A 6,000-nucleotide genomic window follows, 5' to 3' on the forward strand; every position below is an offset into this window, starting at 1 on the left:
AAAGCAAAAATCACTATGACCCATTAGGCAATCTCCTTAGAACGATGGTATGTTTATTTGCTGATTTTGTTGGACAAGACAAACTTCTTAAGTCATAATAATCTCTTTAGAATGAGTATAAAGATATTAGTATAGTATTAGTAGAGTAGAAAGAACTAATTTATGAAAAATGTAAAATATCCTTAAGAAATTATGCTAATTTATCCAATTGGAGGTTATGGTCGTCAATCATTAGCTGAGTAAGGAATTCGGGTGGTTACACCGATCCTCTACCTTTGGTTATCACCGTTGAAAAATTCTTATTTAGGTAGTTCACCCTATTCATACATTGCATTTTTTGACATTTGACGCTGAACTTTCTTGTTAGTTTAACTTGCAATTTGGAAATAACAATCGACAGTGATAGATCAAGGTAGAGCATTTTTCTTTTATGCCCATTATATGTCAAATTTGGAATGAAGCGATTTTGTTGGCACTTGCATCACTCGCGACTATTAAAATGCAAATCTAACATCTAAAGAAATCATTACTTGCACATATTTAGTAACTTAGAAAGCATTTACTCAAAAGGATCGACATAAATTAGAACCTAACCAAATGTTAACATTGCATGACTAACAGTTAATCTAACCTTTATAAGTCATGATTAGGCTAGCATTTGGTCCAACGTGATAAAATTCAAGCGCATAGGTCAGCAACACTATTGATTCAGGTAAGCAGTGATCCCAAGCTATAAATATGGTATGTATTCACTAACTTAGAAAGCATTTACTCAGAAGGATCGACATGAATTAAAACCTGGCTAAATATTGAAATTGCACGATTGGCAAGTAATCCAACATTTTTTGAGTCATGATTAGGTTGCCATATGATCCAATGTGATAAAATGTAAGCGCATAGGTCAGCGACACTATTCCAATTTAGGTAATCACTGATTCTCAGGCTATAAATATGATTGATGCCCATCAATTTGATCATTCACAAAAGCCAAAGAAAAAAAAAAGGGAGGGGGGGAAGGGGGCTCCATTCAACCAAAGGGATTAGAGATGTACCTCTGTTCGGGCAGTGATCTACCAAAAAATTTCTTTGACAACAAATTTTGTTTTGCTAATTTTTTGGTGAATCATTGATCCGATCAGAGTTCATTCCTTTTGTCAATATCAACATGGTAATGGTGAAAAGATTTCATGTGATGTACCTCGTTGATATGCAATTCTGAGAAGGCTAATTGAGTATTTATTGATTTTCTTGCTAATTCCTCAATTTCTTACTTCTTATCCAATTCCTTTTTATTGTAACGACGGCTTTTGCCTTTTTGTTCCCTTCCTCATCGCAGGTAAAAGCGTCCTTCGTGTACATGGCACGAGGATTGATGAATCACAAGATATGCCAAATGTTATATTGATGAACAAGATTCCTGTATCGATTCTTATCATAGAAGTTAAGGTCATTTGGTCTTCTTTTAGGACCGTTTAATTAAGATTAAGAGAGATTGTAATTCGGGCAAAAGTAATTTTTTGTTACCAATAGTGTGATTATGCATTCCGGGTTGTTTTTATGCTTGTGCGATGTTTGTATACCCACTATTAACTATGTGACTTTTTAAAATAGACTTGTGTAATGAACGAGAAACGTAAAAGAGAAAAAAATTAGAAAAGTAGATGCACAAACTATTTACGTGAAAAATCTCTAAAGTTAAAAAAGCAAAATTCACTATGCTGCATTAGGCAATCCCTTTAGAATGATAGTATCTTTCTTTGCTTATTTTGCTGGGTAGGATAAACTTCTCGAGTCATAATAATCTCTTTAGAATGAGTATAAAGATCAGTACAATATTAGAGGAGTAAAAAGAATTAATTTATGAAATAAGTAAATCATCATTAAAAATTGTGTTAATTTATCAAATTGGAGGTTATGATTGTCAATGACTAGCTGAGCATGGAATTTGAGTAGTCCATTAATCCTCTAGCTTTGGTTATTTGCCATTGAATTTTTTTATTTAGGCAGTTCGCCCCATCCATACATTGCACTTTTTGAGATTCGACGCTAAGCTTTATTATTAGTTTAATTTGCATTTTGGAATTTAGAATAACAACAATCGACAGTGATAGATCAAGGTATAGCATTTGTTATGCCTATTATATGTAGAAGTTGGAATGGAGTGAGTTTCTTGGCACTTGCATCATTTACGGATATTAGAATGCGATTCTAACGTCTAACGGAATCAATCATTATTTGGACATATTTACTAACTTAGAAAGCATTAAGTCAAATGGATCGACATGAATTAAAACCTAACCAAATATTGACACGGCAAAACTAGCAACTAATCTAACCCTTTATAACTCACGATTAATGCTAGCCTTTGGTCCAACGTAATAAATGTAAGTGCATAGCTCAGTGACACCATTTTGATTTAAGTATCTAGTGATTCTTAAGCTATAAATATGGCACGTATTCACTAACTTAGAAAGTATTTACTCAGAAGGATCAACATGAATTAAAAGCCGGCCAAATTTTGAAATTGCATGATTGGCAAGTAAATCAACACTTTCTGAGTCATGATTAGGTTGCCATATGATCCAATGTGATGAAATTAAGTGCATTGGTCAGTGATACTATTTCAATTCAGATAACCACTGATTCTCAGGTTACAAATATTATAGATGCCCATCAAATTGATCATTCGCAAAAGCAAAAGAAAAAAAAGAAAAGAAAAAGGAGGGGGGCTCCATTCAAGTAGAATGATTGGAGATGTACCTTTGTTTGGGCAATGATCGACCAGAAAATTTCTTTGACAACAAATTTTGCTTTGCTAATTTTCTAGTAAATCACTAATCCGATCAAAGTTCATTCCTTTTGTCGATATACATGGCAATGATGAAAATATGTCATGCGATGTATCTCAATAATATGCAATCCTAAGAAGGCTAATTGAGCATCCATTGATTTTCTTGCTAATTCCTCCGGTTATTATATCTTATCCAATTCCCTTTCTTTGTAACGACAGCTTTTTCATTTTTGTTCCTTCCCTCGTCGTAGGTAGAAGTGTCCTTCATGTACGTGGCACGAGGATCGAAGAATTCACAAGATATGCCTAATGTTGTTGTGATAAATAAGATTCTTGTATCAATTCTTATTGTAAAAGTTAAGGTCATTTGGTCTTCTTTTACAAATGTTTGTTTAAGATTAAGAGAGATTGTAATCAGGGCAAGAGTAACTTTTTATTACCAACATTGTGATTATGTAATTCATGACATTTTTATGCTTGTTTGATGTTTGTATATCCACTACTAACTATGTGACTTTTTATAACAAACTTGTGTGATGAATGAGAAATGTAAAAGAAAAAAAATTAGAGAAGTAGATACACAAACTATTCACATGAAAAATCTTTAAAGTAAAAAAAAAATTAAATTACTATATTGTGCCGATTTATCAAATTGGAGGTTATGATTGTCGATCACTGGCTGAGCATGGAATTTTAGTAGTCCACTGATCCTCTATTATTTGGTGTTGAAAAATTCTTGTTTAGGCAGTTCAACCCATCCACAAATTGCATTTTTTGACATTCGACGCTAAGATTTCCTGTTAGTTTAACTTGCATTTTGGAATTTAGAATAACAACAATTGACGGTGATAGATCGAGGCATGGTATTTTTTTTTGGGGTAAGTATAGTATTGACTTTTAACCAAAGGAACTTTACAACAAAAAAATCATGGCACCAACAAAACTTGCACTTAGTGACAAACAAATCATAAGGAGTGGAAGGGTGTCGAAAGTAAAATAAAAGTGGGAAAGCCAAAACTATGGCAACCCTCCAACAAACTCTACAAAAAAAGATATGACACCTCGGAAGAGAAAATAAGGGGATCAAGTCCCCAACTTCTTTAAATCCTCCTATTCCTTTGCGTGTCTACCACATTGCTAAACGTAATAGTCTTGTCCTTAACAGCTTTGACGAGAAGCATTTGCAGTGCAGGCACAAACAGAGCTTGGCTTCTGAAGAGGATGTTGTTCCTTGTCTTCCAAATTACATGACAAAGGGCCCCAAGGCAAATCGGGCAATACAATGCGCAAACTCATTGCCGAAGAGAGATTTGATGGCCCATTGTAAATTTTCCATTCTCAATCTATTTTGCTAAGGGAGATTGCATATTGTAGCTCAAAACATAGCAAGACCAGCAGTAATATGGCAGCCAAAAAACTGATGATCAATAGAATCTGGCCTTAAGTTACAAAAAGCACAAGCACCACCAGCAATTGTACCATAGGAAAGTAAGAGAACCTAATTAGGTAACCGATTTCTGGTGATGAGCCAGAGATGGAACCAGTGCCTAGGGGAGATAGTTTTGTTCCAATGAAGGAGGACCACGAGACCAAGCATTTCTTTAGACGAATAGCTTCCCAAGCAGAAGCAACCGAGATGGATCCTGAGGAGTGTTCTAGCCAACAGAATCGATCTGGGTGCTGCGTTAGTACAGGGAGGGTATAAGTCCATGAATCCAGGATGGCCTTGGTGGCTTGGCCTTGCGAGGAGAAGAGGCATGGCATTTTTTATGCCTATTATACGTCAAATTTGGAATGGAGTGAATTTCTTGGCACAATCTAACAGAATCAATTGTCGCTTGCACATTTTTATTAACTTAGAAAGCATTTGCGCATACAGATCGATATGAATTAAAACCTAACCAAATGTTGACATTGCATAACCAGCGACTAATTTAACCTTTATGAGTCACAATTAGGCTAGCATTTGGTCCAACGAATAAAATGTGAGCGCATAGGAAGGTGACCCTATTTTAATTCAAATAACTAGTACTTAGAAGAATTGACATGAATTAAAACCCAGCCAAATATTGTCAGTGCATGATTGGCCAGTAATTTGACACTTTTTTGGGTCATGACTAGGCTGCCATATGGTCCAACGTGATGAAATGTAAGCGCATAGGTTAGCGACACTATTTTGATTCAAGTAACCACTAATTCTCAAGCTATAAATATGATTGGTGCCCATCAAATTAATCATCCACAAAAGCGAAAAAAAAAAAAAAAAAAGGAAGGGGGAGGGGGCTCCATTCAAGTAGAGTGATTAGAATTGTACATTTGTTCGGGTACTGATCTACCAAAAATTTTATTTTACTAATTTTTTGGTAAATCTCTTATCTGATTAGAGTTCATTCCTTTTGTTAATATCAGCATGGCAATGGTGAAAAGATGTCATGTGATGTAGGGGTGTGCAAAATACGTGGGATCCGCCCCACCCTGGACCGCCCGAACCGGATCGGAACCGACCGGAACCGGCGGTTCTTGAGGGAACCGGTTGGGTTCCCGTTCCAGCTTTTTGGGAACCGGTCCGGTTCCCGATTCCATGGGCGGATCCGCCCGCCCGCCCACCCGAACCGGACCGGTTCCCTTTTAATATTAAAAAAAAAAAAATACTAAAACAAACCTAGGTCTCACGCTTACCGTCTCATCTCACTTCTCTTGCTCTCGCGGCTGCCTCTCTCTCTCTATCTCTTCCTGGTTCCTCTCGCTTTTTCGATTCCTCCTCGGTGACTTGTGTGTCCGCCTCACCACCCGAGCCACAAAGCCGTTGTAGCCCAGTCGTCCGCCACCCTCTTGCCAACGCCACTCTGATCTCATACCCGTGCGCCCGCCGACTTGCGACAGCTCCGCACCTCCGCCATCGTCGTCCTGCCAGATCCGCCTTCCCCCAACGTGCAGCACCACAACCGCCGCTCGTTTCTTCACGCCGATGGCCGCGACTCCAGCAACCCACGAGACCCATCCGCGACCAACGCTCGGTGTCCCCTGCTTCAGCCGCACTAATCTCGCTCGACGACTATAGATCTGAGCTCATCTCAGCCTTGACGCCATCGCCGTCCAGCCGCCTAGCGACCTGCGATCCAGTTTTGTGACCCACGACCCAGCTCCGCCGCTGCCTCTCGCCCAAGCAACCCTTCTGCAGATCCCGAAGAATCAACGTCGCCTGCATC

Source organism: Eucalyptus grandis, chromosome 5, assembly GCF_016545825.1.
Source record: "Eucalyptus grandis isolate ANBG69807.140 chromosome 5, ASM1654582v1, whole genome shotgun sequence".
Classification (NCBI taxonomy): Eukaryota; Viridiplantae; Streptophyta; class Magnoliopsida; order Myrtales; family Myrtaceae; genus Eucalyptus; species Eucalyptus grandis.